At 40.0% G+C, this 19,886-nt stretch overlaps 1 pseudogene across 1 annotated transcript; it reads left to right on the top strand.

The window, feature by feature from the left end:
* The first annotated feature begins 2,068 nt into the window (after nt 1–2,068).
* LOC308611195 (olfactory receptor 1f45-like) lies at nt 2,069–2,995 on the top strand (annotated as a pseudogene). Its single transcript has one exon. The product of its transcript is annotated as an olfactory receptor 1f45-like (transcript).
* Nucleotides 2,996–19,886: the final 16,891 nt, after the last annotated feature.

Here is a 19,886-nt window from a genome sequence, read left to right as displayed (position 1 = left end):
TCAGTTTTAAGGTCCAGGAACACAAACACTCAATGCTGCAAAACACGAGATGTCTCAGGGACAGTCACAAACTAAAGAGATTCACAAGGGACTGATGTATGAAACCAGGCCCTCTTACCATATTGACTTGGGGGTTGGGACCAACGTTGCTTGTACTCCTGGTAGGACTATCCCAGCAAACATTGACAGGAAGTGGCTAACCTTAATGCTGGCAGGTCTCTCGACATAGAGTCTGGGTTATTTAGAGCCTCTACACCTGTTTTTGCCTTTGCCAGTTCCCAGACAATAGGAAAAACCCTACACCATCCTGCTATACTTCTTTCACCTTCTACTACCATTTCCATTATGGGAAATAGCTTACAATTAAGACCCTAATATCAACATCTACTCTTTGGAGCACAATGAAAACGTCTGCACAAATATTGTTTTGGTTTTTCCTTGATGCAACCCCTGTACCCCCACTTCTACATTCTACATCCTTTCCCTGAAGTACTTTCTTTCAATAGCTCTGGGTACTGCCAACTTCTGCCTTTCTACCTTTTAATTCTGTGATATAATTTACGAGAAAATGGCTTCAGATCTCAGAATTTTACATTGGTTTTACTAATTTAACTCTCAAAATGCTGGATATTTTATAGTCACCATACTATATACATCCTGCAACCACTCTCCTAAAAGTATTGCCTGTGACACCCTTTATCCCAGTCAGTCAAGACATTTAACCTGTAAATCTCCTCCCCTGAAATGCCATCTCCTCTCCTCTTTACTATTCGAATACTGTGTATTCTTACATATTCAAAATTCTCTATCTGACTCTTTCTGCCTGCATTAATTCCTTAAGGCTGGGATTATCACTTGGATATGCCCCCATAACTTGACTTTCTCTATGAATCTCCTTTTCCTCTTCAAAAATAATACCAAATACCAGTGATCCTGTTTTGGCCAGCACAGGGAGAAAAGTAGTCTCTTCACAGAATGTCGTACATAGCAAACTCACTAGCACGCTTAGCTCATCCAAGCCAACATTTGTGAGCTACTGCAATGACATTTTGATGCTATCCAGTTACAACGTTGAGGGAAAACTGCCAGGCAGATGCTTCAGTGCCTAGAATTAGTATAATCCTGAGAAAATAAGAGAGATCCAGAATGAATTTGAGTGAGTTGTATAAAGTTATTCGGGTAAAAGAACTTATGACTTTAAACAAATAGCTAAATCTCATTGCTTCATTTTTCCCTTCTGCTTAATGAAGCTTGTTATTTTTTAAATTTACATATTTTAAATCTGTAAGAAATGTATGTAAAGCAGGAAGACACTGCCTGGCACTTGGTTATAGTCTCAGTAAATGGTTGATAATTGAAACTTGGAAGTAAAACTAGGGAGGAATATAAAGAAAAGGGCATTTCAGCTGTTTCAAGACTATAAATGTTATGCTTTCTTTCAATCTAATCTGTCATCACCTAATTTCTCTGAATCCCAGGTTCTTCATCTCTGATTCTTCTTCTCAGGGTCCTCACTTATGAATGATGGATGACAGAAGTTCCTGGTGGCCTAGTGGTTCGGATTCTAGGCTTTTACTGCTGTGGCCCAGGTTCAGTACCTGGTCAGGGAACTGAGATCCCACAAGCCATGTGAGGCGGCCAAAACATATATATATATATATATATATATATGAATGATATGGATTAAAAGAAATTGTGTATGTGAAAATAACTTGTATATACCAGATATTCATTAACTGTTAGTGAAGTATGAATTAAGCTGCATGAAACCAAAGATAATTAAACACAAATTAAAATTATAGAAATTAACCAGCTATTTATTTCATTAAAACTCGCTTCATAGAATTATCTAATGTGAATTAATTCTCAATGACACAACAGTATCATAAAAATTTGCTCAAATGATGACATTATCAATCTCATCTACTTTTATGTTTGAAGTGTTATTAATTAAGAAATACATTTTGGATCTGGTATCATTAAAAACTTGTACTCTCTAAACAATATATGGAGGCTAATTAAATAAATATTTCCTTTTACTTTTGACCACATTTTCTCCCCTGCAGACATGGGCAGAGACAACCAGACTGGAGTCACAGAATTCATTCTCCTGGGACTCTCTGGGCAGTCAGAGCAGGAGGAGGTTCTCTTTGGGCTGTTCTTGTGGATGTACCTGGTCACCCTCATTGGGAACTTTCTCATTGTCTTGGCTATCAGCTGTGACCGTCATCTCCAAACACCCATGTCCTTATTCTTGGCCAACCTCTCCTGTGTCAACATCTGCTTTTCATCAGTCACAATCCTCAAAAAGCTGGTGAATCACATACTGTGAAGCAAGTCTTTCTCTTACATGGTATGTACGACCCAGATTTACTTCATCATTTTCATCAACAGAGATGGGTTCCTCCACTGTGTGATGGCCTATGATGATTATACTGCCATCTGTTGCCCACTCCACTACACCATGATCATGAGGCCCAAACTCTGTGTCCTTCTGGTGGCTGCATCTTGGGTCAGTACAAATCTGCATGCTCTCCTACAGACTCTTCTCATGGTGCAACTCACATTTTGTTCCAACAATGCTGTGTATAACTTTTTCTGTGACCCTTATCCTATTCTAAAACTCTCTTGTTTGAATACCTTTATCAATGACCTGATGGTATTCACTGTGGGTGAACTGGTATTTATGACACCATTTGCATGTATCATCATTTTATATGATTACATCTTCTGTAATGTACTGAAGTTGCCATCTGCCCATGGAATAAGGAAAGCCCTGTCCACGTGTGGATCCCACCTCACTGTGGTCTCCCTGTTCTATGGGGCAATCCTGGGAGTCTATAAGCACCCTTCATCCTCGTACTCAGTGCAAGATGTGGTGACTATTGTCATCTTCACAGTGGTGACTCCTCTCATCAATCTCTTCATCTACAGCTTGAGAAATCATGACATGAAGGGAGCTTTAAGGAAACTAATTTCATATTCTATAATTTAAAACTTTTAGAACTGAGAGGACTCTTGGATAGCATACATTTTTTCATTTTACAAACCAAGAAACTGAGTCCCTATAGGTGTAAATTTAACCATGACTATTCCTGTAATTAATGATATGTGATCATGGTCATGCTTTTAAATATGAGGCTGATAGGTGCTCATAAGTCATAAAACCATTAGTTATGTATAAAAGGTGTGATTTTAAAACACTTATTTTACAGACAATAAAAATTCAGGAAAACACAGGATTGGGTCCAGCAACCCTATGAGACAGTGGCTACTATATGGTCTGAGAGTTTCAGAAAACTTTAGAGTTGGCTCTCCTCAGTGTCACCTGTCCTCTATGGCCTCACATTAGGAGATGTTAAATTATCCCCAATTTACTGAGTCACAGAAAAGTTACCTTTTCCAGGGCTGTACAACGAGCAATTATTGGTTACAAGTGGTGCTGTTACTTTCAGGGTCTTTGGTCATTACTGAATTAGTTAACTTTTCCTCTGTCTTAGGCTCAATTCCTACCTTCTCCTCTCACAGCTCAGAACCTAGCCCTGCACTATTCTTCTTCCCCCACAACCAATCTAACTTTTTGGTGCTTTATTGCCTTGCATGGGTGTCAGGGATGGGTATCAGAGGGTGGCGAGCCTCAGACAGTAGCTAGAATTCCTCATATAAATCTCGGTATCCCTTCAAATTTAGATGGGCTAAGAGAAGCAGAGGTTCCCTTAATGCTAAACTGTCCAGAGTTCCTATAACACCTTAGGAACATGAAAACATGAATTAATTACAGGATTTGGATTAGAACCCAGAACTTCTGACTCCAAGTCCAGAGTTTGTTCCAATCCATGGGGATAGTTTCCAGGAGTCCTTGCCTCTTTTCCTACTCTACACGTGAGGGTTCCCACCTCGTCTTCCCTGGTGTCCAGGGAGCACTCACCTAAATCTCCAGTGGTCATTCTTCAGAAGCCTTCAATTCCTCATTGGACTTCTCTCCTTTCTCAATCTTCTCTACTCTCGTGAAAAATCAGTACTCATTGTCCTCACTATCACCTCCTTTCCCACTTGGTCCCAACACTGACCAGCTCTTACCATGAGCACAGCAACAGGCTTATCGTGGTTCTGACTGCCTCCTGCTTCCCCCTACACATATCTGTCCTGCACACAGGATCAGTTTAATCCTCCTAAAACATTGATGACATCCTGTCAGCCACTCCTTATAGAAATATTGAAGAGGCCAGGATAAATCCAAGTATTACCTTCAAATACAAGCCCAAGATGACTCGGCCCCGAGCCATACTTACAACTTTGTTTGTCATCAACTCACATAATTATATGTTCCATGACTTTCTCCTAATTCTCTTCCTCTTTCTTTCATTCGTCTGCTGAAAAACTCCCTTGATTTTTTTTTTTTTTTTGTGGTACACGGACCGCTCACAGTTGTGGCCTCTCCCATTGTGGAGCACAGGCTCTGGACGTGCAGGCTCAGCAGCCATGGCTCACGGGCCCAGCCGCTCTGCGGCATATGGGATCCTCCCGGACCCGGGCATGAAACCATATCCCCTGCATCAGCAGGTGGACTCCCAAACACTGTGCCACCAGGAAAGCCCTCCCTTGATTTTTAAAGACTCTAATAATTGTGCATTCCCCTTAAATCCTTTACTAATTACATCTCACAGACATGTACTGAGCACACAACACAGTTCTTCTTGGTTGTAGTAAATGAACTCCCAAATGTATGTTGGTGCCAGTGGGAACCTGACTACATGTGACAAAATCAATGTAGTGTTCTGAACTGTTAAGTTTTATTTTAGAAGTACTTTAGTGCAAATATTTGAGATATAATAACATGGACTAATGTTGGTGTTTAAGGTTACATGACTCATTTTTGTCTCATCATATTCTTCCTTGCATTACCCATATCTGCATACATGTCTCCTCTGGTTATTACATTACATATTCACTTTGATAAAATACCATAGATTATGCATGGGCACATCCCATACAATGCTCAGTAGAGTTTTGTTCATCCCAAATAATCATGTATTGAAAAATCACTGATGATGTGGTAGGCAAGTCTAAAGGTAACCTGGGAAGTGAACATTCCTAGACACACAAAAAATCAGAAGGGTAAAAATTTAAATCTAGGGAACTAAAGTACTGAGAAGGTTACTCCAGAACACAGAAAGGTTTCACTGCATACTGGACCCAAAGAAGCAGCAGGGTTGAATGAAAAGAGCCATGTTTGGGATATAGTTTTATTGCTCATCCATCTCTCCCTCAACTGTCAGTCAAAAGTTGGCTGTGAGAAGGAGCATGAGGATAGAGAGAAATCAGTGAACTTACAATAGGGTACAAAGTCAAAGGGAAAATCACTCTCTATCTACATGGTCCCCACTCGTTCATCTGAAGGGAGAAATCATCATTCACCAGACAGAAGATCCTGTCTGAAGGGGAAAAGAAATCTCAGCAGTGTGGTGTTAGCAGAAAGAGGAAAGGCCTCTGTCTTGCTCAGACTGGCTGTGGTGTGAGGTTATATGCTGTTTAATTCTACCAGAGCCTCAACTCTTTAAACCTCCTACTTCTGAGGACCACCTTCAACTCCATCTTCACTGGCTCCTTGCATTACTTCAACCACTTAAGGGGAATGAAGGGGAAATAAGAAAAGGGGTTTACTCTAAGGTCCAGGTAGAATCAGCCTCTGTTGTGGTTTCCTGCATGTGAGAGTCACACATGACATGAAGTGGTCATAAATTAAAGCTCAGCCTCATGCAGGGCTTCGAGGGACCTCTGCCCATAGAAGCAAAGCAGTGCCAGGCTGGCACAGTCCCCCCTGGGAGCAGCCAGGAAATCAGGATTGTGTCTGGGAGTTCACCCTCCAGAGCCGGAGTTAGCAGATGCCAGGCCTCTGCCAGGAGCCTCTTCTCTGCAGCTGGGACTCCCTAAAGGCACCACCCCCACTTCCCCACAGGCAACTTCCATCTAGCACTAGTTAGCCAACAGGAACAGCTCTTTGTGAGCCAATTAAAACCATTTGGACACAAACCACCTAGAGGGGTGGGATAGGGTGGGTGGGAGGGAGGGAGATTAAAGAGGGAAGAGATATGGGATCATATGTATATGTATAACTGATTCACTTTGTTATAATGCAGAAACTAACACACTATTGTAAAGGAGTTATACTCCAATAAAGATGTTTAAAAAAACAACAAAAACAAACAAACAAAAAACATATGGAGGGAAAAGTTTGGCTTCACCTCAATGATGTTGGAATAAAGGCTCATCCTTCTTCCTGGCACATTTCCCCAGATACTGTTCTCCCTGGAGGGAGCAAGGATTGTTCCATGTCACGGCCATTGGAGGTCTTTTCAAGTTTCATGGAATCATTTTCCTCTAACTTGTCCTTCAAGTGTCTGTTCCAAGGCCACGGTTTCCATCAGAGTCCAGCACCATCTCTCATGAGCTGAAGAAGCCCTTCCTGCTATTCCCTGGATATTGTAGCCTAGTAGATATTCTTAGTGTTCTGCCTGTAATATCTTGTCTCCTTGTGCTTGAGGGCAGAAAGCTAGGCTTTATATGAACTTTCTATCACATTGTCAATTGGCCTTCAAGTAGATGACTTTGTTCTCGGCATTGACCTTTTGTCACTTGAATATTGAAAGCTGGCTATGTCTAACTTATAAACTCTGATTCCAAATGAATCTGGTTTTCTAGATTAACTTTTCATTTGTGAGCCACACAGAGGTACCCAGTGTATTGCCAAGCCCACCGTCAAAACAGGCCAACTTTTATTCATTCTAAACTTCAGGCATATCGTGTTGCTCATCAAAAACTACTGGTTCAGGTTCATCATGATTTCTAAATGTGAGATACAACTGATATAAAGGCACAAACTTGCCCCTGTATTGTGGATGGATATATTTGCCAAGAAGGATGTGAGGTTATCTTTGTTGCATGAAAGTAGCTGCAGATGTCCCTTAAGAATTCAGACTTGATGATGCAGATCAAATCCCACAATACAAAGCCATGATTACAACACAAACTCCCTATAGAACCTAAAAAGACCAAAGAACTGCCTAGTGATCCAGTTGTTTCAAGAAATTTCTATCGTAAACAAATTCAGCTTATATCCTTAAAAATTGTCATAATGAAGCCAAAAGTAGTCTCAAGAAATCATATCTAATATAATATTTTGGTAAAGAAGTTATTCAAAGCCAAATAGGTAAATAAATTACTCTGACTTTACTACATGAAGTGGGGAGGAGAGGATCAGGAAGGAGGGAACAGGGACATGGTATAATACTGATGACATTTATATGGTCAGGCCACTCAGGATAGGGGTTCTCTTCCTCTCTGAACATCCCCTGCTCAACCACTGCCTGCTTCCCCTATACCCTACTCACACGACTGAACTTCCTACATGCTTGCCCCAGGCCCAGGCTACTGATTGTCCTTATCAAAGGGGTAGTATGGGTCCTGGTAACTAATGCGCCAAACTGATGTAATTCCCTCTATAACTGGCAATCTACACCCCCTACCATCCATTAAGCCACTGATGTCTCTGTTGCTGACTCCAGGCTTCTTCTTTGGTCTTAAACTGGGCAAATGTAGGCCTTATAGGCCTGCTGGGTGCAGCCCAACATTTGGCAGAGCCAGCCAGGAGAACAAGGAAACTCCAGTGAGCACTGAGATGTTGGGAAATACAGGATGGGGAATGGAATGTTGCAGGGGTTGTCCACTAGCTTGTGGGGCCTGAAGGTTGTGGGTTTTATCCCGGGGTGGCCGGCCATTCACACGTGGGGTCCAAAAGTTGAGGGGGTAATCCTGAAAGTTGCAGGGGTAGTACTGCAGTGGATGTCTACTAGTATGTGGGACCCTGTAGTGGCTGTGCATGATGAATGGGGGCTGCCAAGAGATCTGGAGAACAATGGCCCCTCATGGCTCTGCTATTGTATCAAAGTGAGCCTTCTGTAATTGGTTAAGCTAGCTCTCTGGAAGGAATTGGTATTTCTCTTCCTGTACCTTTGAGATGTATATGATCTACCTGGGTTCTCAGGAACTTTAATCTAATCATATGTGATCTCTAAGAGTACATGAACAAAAAGGAGCAAGGTTTTTAGAAATCTTTATTGGAATAATTATGCTTTGGGAAAGTCTATCTAAAATAGTCTCTCAAGATTTTTGTAACTTGAAACTAAACTAAGTTACATGAAGAGAATTCACTGACTAAGTCATTTCAAAAAAGGTAAAATGGGCCTCCCTGGTGGCGCAGTGGTTGAGAGTCCGCCTGCCGATGCAGGGGACGCGGGTTCGTGCCCCGGTCTGGGAGGATCCCATATGCCGCGGAGCGGCTGGGCCCGTGAGCCATGGCCGCTGGGCCTGCGCATCCGGAGCCTGTGCTCCGCAACGGGAGAGGCCACAACAGTGAGAGGCCCGCATACCGCAAAAAGAAAAAAAAAAAAAAAAAAAAAAGTAAAATAATGGAACATTAATTCCTGGGCAGGTCTAAGTTTAACTACTTTTGCCTGCTTAGGAGAATAAGACTAAAGCATTAAGCTTTCCAACCAGGAAATGCACAATTGTTTCTTGGTTTTTGCGAGAGATTAAGGTTTTTTAGGGTTAAGATTATACTCAGTCATAATTCTAGTTACTATAACCAAGATGCTTTATCGCATACATTGTGATAATATGTTTAACTGTGACTTTTTAAGTCTTTTGTCTTTTGTAGACAGTTATTGTTGTACTCTGATGCTTTTGCAAAAGTGCTTCATCTTCCAGATTCATAGGAACGACCTTTTGACAATAACAGGTCTCTGATAAATTTCAGATTACAGTTCAGAACTGGGTAAGAACTTAAATAATCCTAAAGGAAAACCTGATGGCTTCTTAAAAAGTTAATGGAAGGATTGGTTACTGAGTGAACTGGCGAATATGGTCATAATATTTATGGGTTTTGTCTGGAAAGTTTTGATCTGTGTTTTCCAGATAGAGGGATGCCCTTCCCCTCAAGTTAGTTGTGACTTACAGCAATTGGGTAAACTACTTCTGAGGGTAGAATTGAAACATTTTTCTTTTCTCTCTGCCCAGTCCATCCAAAAACTGGGACTCTTGGTTTCTGAGCAGCCTTATCAGGTGAATGGGAAAGACTGTCTCCTGGCATGTGCAGGAATCTTGATATTTGGGATACCTCTAGAAGACAGAAATCCACTGAGGTGGAGGCTTATGGCAGTGTTTTGTCATGGTGTTCCTGGCCTTGAGAGGCCTTTGGGGAATTCAGTCTGAGACTTCTGAGGACTTATATCTCAGCCAGTTTGAAGGAGCTGATATGATCAATTACACACAAACTAGTTTTGATTTGCTGTGTTTGGTGGAGATGAGGGTTATTTCAGAGAGAAAAAAGACTATATTTTAGGGGATGTTAAATTCTAGTTCTGTTAGGTAAGGTCTGTATTTATGACGGTTATTGTGTCTGATGTTATTGCCCTGATGTTCTGAATGGAAAGAAAATTATCTAGCGAAATTTTCACAGATTATGACTACTCATGAAATGTGACACTGCTTGCTTTAAGTCTGCTGCTAATAGCACATGTGCAATGCTTGTGTGACAATTGAGTGTAAGTGATAAAACGTATAGCATATATAGTGTTTCCTCATTAACATATCTCTGAGCCTGTTCCTGAGATCAGCTTAGTTTTCCTCCAATGTGAATGAATAGGTGAATATAAAGGAGACCTAACAGCGAGGGACATGATCTGAACCTGAGGTAGGAGCCAGCACCCCAGCATTGAGGGATGGATATTTTGAGCATCATTGCTTTCTATCAAGATTTGCAATCAAAAGGGGAAATGATGGAAAATATGCACATATTCAGGCATGGGGGAAGTCAGAGGGCTTATGCATGTTTTAACTTAAATTTTACCAGCCATTTATGATAAAAATCCTGCAGAAAGTAGGCATAGAGGGAACTTTCCTCAACATAATAAAGGCCATATATAACAAACCCACAGCCAACATCGTCCTCAATGGTGAAAAACTGAAACCATTTCCCTAAGATTAGGAACAAGACAAGGTTGCCCACTCTCACCACTCTTATTCAACATAGTTTTGGAAGTTTTAGCCACAGCAATCAGAGAAGAAAACGAAATAAAAGGAATCCAAATCAGAAAAGAAGAAGTAAAGCTGTCACTGTTTGCAGATGATAATGTACTCTACATAGAGAATCCTAAAGATGCTACCAGAAAACTACTAGAGCTAAACAATGAATTTGGTAAAGTAGCAGGATACAAAATTAATGCACAGAAATCTCTGGCATTCCTATACACTAATGATGAAAAATCTGAAAGTGAAATTAAGAAAACACTCCCATTTACCATTGCAACAAAAAGAAAAAAATATCTAGGAATAAACTTACCTAAGGAGACAAAAGACCTGTATGCAGAAAATTATAAGACACTGATGAAAGAAATTAAAGTTGAAACAAATAGATGGAGAGATATACCCATGTTCTTGGATTGGAAGAACCAACATTGTGAAAATGACTCTTCCACCCAAAGCAATCTACAGATTCAATGCAATCCCTATCAAACTACCACTGGCATTTTTCACAGAACTAGAATAAAAAAATTCACAATTTATATGGAAACACAAAAGACCCCGAATAGCCAAAGCAATCTTAAGAATGAAAAACGGAGCTGGAGGAATCAGGTTCCCTGACTTCAGACTATACAACAAAGCTACAGTAATCAAGACAGCATGGTACTGGAACAAAACAGAAATATAGATCAATGGAACAGGATAGAAAGACCAGAGATAAACTCACACACATATGGTCAACTTATCTTTGATAAAGGAGGCAGGAATGTACAGTGGAGAAAGGACAGCCTCTTCAATAATTGGTGCTGGGGAAACTGGATAGGTACATGTAAAAGTATGAGATTAGAACACTCCCTAACACCATACACAAAAATAAGCTCAAAATGGATTAAAGATCTAAATGTAAGGTGAGAAAATATGAAACTCTTAGAGGAAAACATAGGCAGAACACTCTATGACATAAATCACAGCAAGATCCTTTTGGACCCACCTCCTAGAGAAATGGATATAAAAACAAAAATAAACAAATGGGACCTAATGAAACTTCAAAACTTTGCACAGCAAAGGAAACGATAAATAAGGCAACTCTAAGAATGGGAGAAAATATTTGCAAATGATGCAACTTTTTCAGTTGGATTAATCTCCAAAATTTACAAGCAGCTCATGCAGCTCAATAACCAAAAAGAAAACAACCCAATCCAAAAATGGGCAGAAGACCTGAATCGACATTTCTCCAAAGACATACAGATTGCCAACAAACACATGAAAGAATGCTCAACATCATTAATCATTAGAGATATGCAAATCAAAACTACAATGAGGTATCATCTCACTCTGGTCAGAATGGCCATCATCAAAAAGTCTAGAAACAATAAATGCTGGAGAGGGTGTGGAGAAAAGGGAACACTCTTGCACTGCTTGTGGGAATATAAATTGATACAGCCACTATGGAGAACAGTATGCAGCTTCCTTAAAAAACTACAAATAGAACTACCATATGACCCAGCAATCCCACTACTGGACATATACCCTGAGAAAACCGTAATTCAAAAAGAGTCATGTACCAAAATGTTCATTGTAGCTCTATTTACAATAGCCCGGAGATGGAAACAACCTAAGTGTCCATCATCAGATGAATAGATAAAGAAGATGTGGTACATATATACAATGGAATATTACTCAGCCATAAAAAGAAATGAAATTGACTTATTTGTAGTGAGGTGCATGGATCTAGAGTCTGTCATACAGAGTGAAGTAAGTCAGAAAGAGAAAGACAAATACCATATGCTAACACATATATATGGAATCTAAGAAAAAAATGTCATGAAGAACATAGGGGTAAGATGGGAATAATGACACAGACCTACTAGAGAATGGACTTGAGGATATGGGGAGTGGGAAGGGTAAGCTGTGACAAAGTGAGAGAGTGGCGTGGACATATATACACTACCAAATGTAAAATAGATAGTGGGAAGTAGCCTTATAGCACAAGGAAGTCAGCTCGGTGGTCTGTGACCACCTAGAGCGGTCGGATAGGGAGGGTGGGAGGGAGGGAGATGCAAGAGGGAAGAGATATGGGAACATATGTATATGTATAACTGATTCTTTTCGTTATAAAGCAGAAACTAACACACTATTGTAAAGCAATTATAATCCAATAAAGATGTAAAAAAAACAACTAAACATAGAATTATGATATGACCCAGCAATCCCACTACTGGACACATACCCTGAGAAAACCATATTCAAAAAGACACATGCACCACACCCCAGTGTTCACTGCAGCACTATTTACAATAGCCAGGTCATGGAAGCAACCTAAATGCCCATTGGCAGATGAATGGATAAAGAACATGTGGTACATATATACAATGGAATATTACTCAGCCAGAAAAAGGAACGTAATTGGGTCATTTGTTGAGACATGGATGAATCTAGAGACTGTCATACAGAGTGAAGTAAGTCAGAAAGAGAAAAACAAATATCGCATATTAATACATGTATATGGAACCTAGAAAAATGGTACAGATGGACTGGTTTGCAGGGCAGAAATTGAGACACATGTGGAGAACAGATGTATGGACACTAGGGGAGGAAAGTGGCAGTGGGCAGGGTTGAGGTGACGAATTGGGAGATTGGGATTGACATGTATACACTGATGTGTATGAAATGGATAACTAATAAGAACCTGCAGTATATAAAAAAAATAGTGAGGGAAGCTGTGTATGTGGATAAGGTAGGAGGTATATGGGAGCTCTCCGTAGCTTCTGCTCAGTTTTTCTGTGAAGCTAACACTGATCTAAAAAAGTAAAGTCTACTAAAAATGTTGGTAAAACTGGTTTGGGAGAGAAGATAAAACATCCAATTTAAAACATACTAAGTTTGAGATGCCTAAAAGAGACACTTGCTGAGAGAGTGAAAGAGATACTGTTAACTCTGTCAAATAACACTGTTTGGTGTGTTAAATACTGTCATACTATTATTTGGTAGAAAATTTCCTATAAAAATTCTATGGATACTAAAAAGTTATTTTGATCAAAAGAATCACCTAATTATTTAATAAATAAATTGGTTGTTAATGGCCCATTTTATAATATAAGTCCTGGTGACCAGGTATATACTAACCTGTCTTCTTTTCTGTATTAAAAAAGCTAACAAGCACATTATTGTACTATAGTTTTGCATGATGTTGCCACTGGGGAAATGGTAAAGTATACATAGGAGCCCTGTGTGTTATTTCTGACAACTGCATGTCAATCAGTAATGATCTCAAAATACAGTTTAATGAAAAAAAAACAATTAACCAAAGAACAAGGGGATGGGTGATAGGTAATAAGATAAGGAAATCCTTTCTCTTTCTCTGTGAAAGAATTTGACCTTGGAATAGCATTTTAGCTCTGTTCCCCTGGTAACCACCCAAGAAAGTATGTCAACTGTGTTTCTGAACAATCTTATTTATGTTTCTGACTGCCTTGGTAACATGCTCAAAAGATTCATCAGCTGCATGATGAGGCAACATTGCTTAAGATAAAAATGACTCCTGATTGGTAAAGTGTATTTACACTGGGCAAGTCCCTTGCAGGAACCTTGGAAACTCAGCTGTTCTCATAGGCTGTTACAAGATACATTAGATCTGATAGGGCCTAGGGCTTCAAAGCCATCATGAGTCTTGCTTCCTTGTACCTGAGCTATCATTTGAAACATCTGAGGAGACAGCTGCTGAATAGTTGTATGCACCTCTGGAAAGACCACTCCCACTGAAGGGAAATATCTGACAAAGACCAGCTGGCACACTGCACTCCTTGTATCTATTCAAAACATAAATGAAACAATAAAATGGTGTGAAGCCAGCTGAAATTATGGCTGCTGGGCCAGAAGATACTTCTGGATACTTGGAGGATGTGGAGGATAATGGCCCCAAAGTTACACCTATCTAATCTTAGCTATATATTCTTGGATAGAAGGTATAAGATCTAAATTTTTCTGTATGTTAAGATGCATGGGTACGTTTATTAATCATAATTTTTTACCTTTACCTCTTGGGACAGAAAATGCTCACTTCAACTTAAAGACTATTCTCAGATTTGTCCTTCTGTGTGGGCCATTGTTACCTGGTGTCTGGAGGCCTTGAGAACACACAGAATCACATGCCTTATGAGCATAGTGCTTTAGACACAGGAGGAAATCTGTAAGGGGTATCTTGAAATCTTTACAAAATATATTCTATGCTAGCAAGAGATTAATATGCCACAATTTGCTAAGTCACATTTCTTGGGCTGATGTATTGCTGAGCCAAGAAATGAAAGAAAGTATTAATGTAATGTCATAAATAATGTGAATGAGAATAGAATAAGTGTGGATTACTTGTTAGAACTGGATCAATTTTAAATGTTTCAAAATATGTGCTCCTTAAACCTAGCCAATGATTTTAGCCCTATAGCACAAGATTAGATTTGGGTTTCAATGTTATTAATTGGTATAGGTATAATGATATGCAGTACTGATTACCATGCATGTTGTTATGTATTAGACAATTCATTAATTAAACCTCTTATAGGAAAAATTTTAAAGATGATGTAAGGATTCGAACCATGGGGATGACGTGCAGTGTGACCCATGAAGTCTACTGGTGGTAGAGCAAGCAGTGTGCTTCCAAGTGGGGTCATCTGAAGACACAAAGCTGTGCCACAGCTCTGGTACACAGCTGAGCAACGATGAACATAGCATATAGCGAGAATGTAGAGTCTGTGCTCAGGATAAATTTTTTTTTAATTAATTTATTTTATTTTATTTATTTTTGGCTGTGCTGGGTCTTCGTTGCTGTGTTCAGGCTTTCTCTAGTTGCAGCGACTGGGGGCTACTCTTCGTGGCAGTGTGTTGGCTTCTCATTGTGGTGGTTTCTCTCGTTGTGGAGAACAGGCTCTAGGCATGCGGGCTTCAGTAGTTGTGGCTTGTGGGCTCTAGAGTGCAGGCTCAGTAGTTGTGGCGCACAGATTTAGTTGCTCCGTGGCCTGTGGGATCTTCCCGGACCAGGGCTGGAAGCCGTGTCCCTTGCATTGGCAGGCGAATTCTTAACTACTGTGTTACCAGGGAAGCCCAGGATAAAAGTTCTTAACAGCATGAAACAACTGAACTGAGTTTTATATCGTTTTTTTTTTTTTGTGGTATGTGGGCCTCTCACTGTTGTGGCCTCTCCCATTGCGGAGCACAGGCTCCGGACGTGTAGGCTCAGCGGCCATGGCTCACGGGCCCAGTCGCTCTGCGGCATGTGGACCAGGGCACGAACCTGTGTCCCCTGCATCGGCAGGCGGACTCTCAACTACTGCGCCACCAGGGAAGCCCTTATATCAGTTTTGATATTAATTTTATCAATTTGAGTTTGATGAAATTCAGCCAGTCCTTTCAGAGGCATTCCCTACCTACAGAACCATTGTTTGACACACCTAAATTCACCAAGGAATGTTTAGGAGCAGTTACTGTGACCAAAAGGCTAAGGGATAGTTTAAAGCATCTAGAGGTTTAGTAAAATTTAATTTATGTTTGGGAGAATAAGAAAAATAGCTCTGATGGAGGACATCCCACATCACTGCAATTCCTGACTCCCTTCAGATCTGCTTGTGTCCTTTGGTACCAAGTAAATCATATTTCACAGAGACCTTGAAAACTGTGATAGTGACTTGAAAGAGACTTGAGCTGATACTTCACAAAAGAACATATACAAGTGGCCCATGAGCACCTGAAAAGGGTCTCAAAATCATTAGTCTTCTGGAAATACGAATTGAAAGTACAATGAGATGCCATTATGCACTCAGTAAAAGGCTAAAATGAAAGAGATGACAGTGCCAAGTGTTGGTGAACATGTGGGAACTCTCCTGCATTGCTCCTGGGAGTGTAAAATGAGAAAACCACTTTGGAAAGCTAGTTAATAGTTTGTTATAAAGTTAAACGTCACCTACTGTTATGGACTGAATGTTTGTGTTCCTCCCAAAATGCATATGTTGAAGTCCTAACCCCCAGTAGATGGCATTTGAAAATGAGGCTTTTGGGAAGTAATCAGGGCTAGTTGAGGTCACGAGGGTGGGGCCCTCATGATGGGATTAGGGCCCTTATAAGAAGAGATACTAGGGAGCTTGCTCTCTCTCTCTTTCCTGCACTCACAAAGAGATCATGTGAGCACACAGCAAGATGGCAGCTGCCTACAAGCCAAGAGAAGAGGCCTCAGAATAAACCCTACCTTGCTGGTGCCTTAACCTTACACTTCTCAGATCAGACTTCCCAGGTCTTTTTAGCCTCAAGAACAGTGAGAAATAAATTTCTGTTGTTTAAACCACCCAGTCTGTGTATTTTCTTATGGCAGCCCAAGCAGAGTAATACACCTACCCCACAACCAGTTGTTCTAGCCTTAGGTATTTACTCAAGAGAAATAAATCGATGCCCACCAAAACACTTGTGCACCAATGTTCATGGCAGCTTTATTCATAATAACTTAGAAACAATCCAAGTGTGCATCAACAGGTGAATGCATAAATACTGTTGTACATTTGTGCAATGAAATACTACACAGTGGGACTTCCCTGGTGGTCTAGTGGTTAAGAATCCACCTTACAATGCGGGAGATGTGGGTTTGATCCCTGGATGGAGAACTAAGATTCCACATTCAGCAGGGCAACTAAGCCCGTGCAGTGCAACTACTGAGCCTGCACGCCACAACTAAGAGAGCCTGCACACAGCAACTAGAGAGGAGCCCACATACCACAATGAAGAGCCCACATGCCACAACTAAGACCCGATGAAGCAAAAAATAAAATTAATGAAATAAATATTTTTAAAAGAATGTAAATTCTATTGATATTGGGTATTTTTTAAAAAAGAAAAAAATACTACACAGTAATGAAAAGAAGTATCGATACATAGACCATAATAAATTAATCTCATAAATAATATGTTGAGGGAGAGAAGTGAGACACAAAAAAGTACATACTATAAGATTCCATTTATATGAAGTTTTAGAACTGGCAAAACTAATATACAGCAAAAAATATCAGAAGAGTGGTTGCTTCTGGGTGGGTGGTTTTGAGTGGGAAGTAGTTTGAGGGAACTTTCTGGGATAATGAGAATGTTCCATGTTTTATTTGGGGTCAAACAAATTTATCAAATTTGACGAAAATGTACACTTACAAATCTGCATTTAAAAAAGAGAATAAATGAAAAGACAAGAAGCTTCATTAACATGACTGTTTCAAGTTGTTGTTTTGGCCAGTTTGTGATATTGTGATTTATAATAAGAAATATATATATGATCTTCAACCAGTTTCTGGCACAGAGCTCCCAAAACCCTTGGGATTTCCTAAGTGGTAAGAGAGATAAATGTGTCTTTTGATATTCATAACAAGCTCTTGTCAACCACACCAGACCTTATGTTAATGAACTAATTTTTGGAAAACACCTAAAGATGGGGGCAGGTTGCCAGGGAACAACCCATGTTATTAGAGGGTTGAAGTAGCCCCATCCCTGCTCCCCAATATCAAGGGAGGGAAGAGGGGCTGGAGAGCTGGAGATTGAGTTCAATCATCAATGACCAATGATTTCATCAATCATGCCTATGTAATGAAGCCTCTATAGAATCTCAAAATGACTGGGGTTCAGAGCGTCCAGGTTGGTGAACTTGTGGAGGTGCTGGGAGAGAGGTGCTGAGAGAGAGCAAGAAAACTCTGCATCCTTTCCCCATACCTTGTCCTATGCCTCTCTTCCATTGGGCTGTTTCTGTATTATATCCTTTTATAGTAAACTGGTGATTTGGTAAGCAAAATGTTTTCCTGAATTCTGTGAGCAGCTGTAGAAAATTAATCAAACTTGAGGAGGGGGGTGCATAAACCCCTGATTTATAGCCAGGTCAGAGTCACAGGTAACAACCTGAACTTGAGATTGGTGTCTGAAGTTGGGGTGGAATTTGGGGTGGTGGACAATCTTGTAGGACTGAAGCCTTAACTTGTGGCATCTGATATCATCTCCAGCTAGCCTGTGTCACAATTGAGTTAACAGCTTGGTGGTGTTAGAAAAAATACAGGTTGGACATTTAATGCGCCCTCCTGTGGATGAATATGGAGCAGAGCTGAAGACAAAGTTGACGTCAGTGAGTAAGCCCAGTAAGTTTCTCTGGTTGGTATCGATTTTGAAATACTTTTCACATCATCTCTTGCAGAACGGTGCTTGCTTTAAAAAAAAAGGTGTGTGTGTGTGTGGTGTGTGTGTGTGGCATTTTAATCATTCAATATTTTCTTTACCAGCGCCTTAATTGCATTGTTCTCACCATACACTCTTTCTTGAAAGCAGTACATTATTTGACAGTTTGTTGACTAGATGAGAAGGGACAGTGAAACTACCACGACTCTCCAATTGTAGAAGTATCTGGTCTCAGAGACTGCTAAGGGCCTATATACCCCATTTCTAACAGAAATGTGACTAACGACAGGGAAGCCCCATGTGTGGGGTCTTTCATTAATCAGAAAAGAAGTCTTCCTAGAAAAGATTTGTTTCAGTAGTCCTAGACTGTGGTACTCCAGAGAGTTTGACACCATTGGGCACTGAACCATTTTAAGAGTCCTCTGGTGAGTGGGAAGAAGGTTATTTGAAGGGAATGGAAATAGGAGAGAACCTTCCTTGCTCAAGAGAACACAAATGGAAATTGTGGCCTAGACATTCATTCCCTTACAACTATCAGTAACTATGCACTCTTGGGAAAGTCTTAATTAACCACAGGTACCTGCAAACTCTAGAAAAACTCATAAAAAGGTACATCAGCATGTACAGAGTATGTACAGCAGCATTTTTTTTCCAAGAAATTTTATTGTGGTAAAATACACATAAAATTTACCATCTTAACCATTTTCAAATGTACAGTTCAGTGGTATTAAATATATCCACAGTCTTGTGCAACCATCACCACCATCTATCTCCAGAACTCTTCATCTTGTAAATCTAAAACTCTGTACCAATTAAACAATAACTCCCCACAGCACCTCCCCCCAGCCCCAGGCAACCACCATTCTGCTTTCTGTTTCCATGATTCTGACTATTCAAATAACCTCATATAAGTAGAATAATAGAGTATTTGTCTTTCTGTGACTGGTTTATTACAGCAGCATGTTTTTTAAAGCTACTATTACTCTTACTTGAAAATGAAAAACAAACAAATAAATCTTGAGATAGTCTATCATGAGTCATTTGGTTAACGAGAGAGAAAGGATTTTGTTTAACCTTGTTTTCTGTTTCATGTTTATTGTTCTGCTTCTCTTCTCTGGCCTTCTCGTATGTTACTTAAACATTTTTTAGACTTCCCCCTTGATTTATATAGTCTTCTTCAGTATATCATTTTGTATAATTTTTTAGTGGTTGCTCTAGGCATACACACATAACTTAGCAAAGTACAGAAAGCTTAATTCCACTGAGGTCCCTCTGTCTCCCCACTTTTTAAAATATAATTGTCTTAAGTCTTTCCTCTGTATACATTGGGCACCAATCGTGCTATCATTTTACTTCAACCATCACTTCTGTTTTAAGAAACTCATAGTTAGGAGAGTCTGTTTTAGTTATCCCTATTTTTACCCCTTCTGATGTCCTTTTTTTTCTCTCTCTACAGTTCCAAGCCTTCTTCTGTTATCATTTACTTTGTTTAGAATACTTCCTTTAGTTATTCTTTAAGGGTAGTTCTGCTAGCAATGAATACTCTTGGTTATCCTTTGTCTGAGAATGTCTTTATTTCCCTTTTACTCCTGAATTGTATTTTCACCAGATATAGAGTTCAT

The sequence above is a fragment of the Mesoplodon bidens genome (assembly GCF_964165515.1).
Source record: "Mesoplodon bidens genome assembly, contig: HAP1_SCAFFOLD_227, whole genome shotgun sequence".
Taxonomy (NCBI): domain Eukaryota; kingdom Metazoa; phylum Chordata; class Mammalia; order Artiodactyla; family Ziphiidae; genus Mesoplodon; species Mesoplodon bidens.
This window is presented reverse-complemented; position numbering and strand designations above follow the sequence as displayed.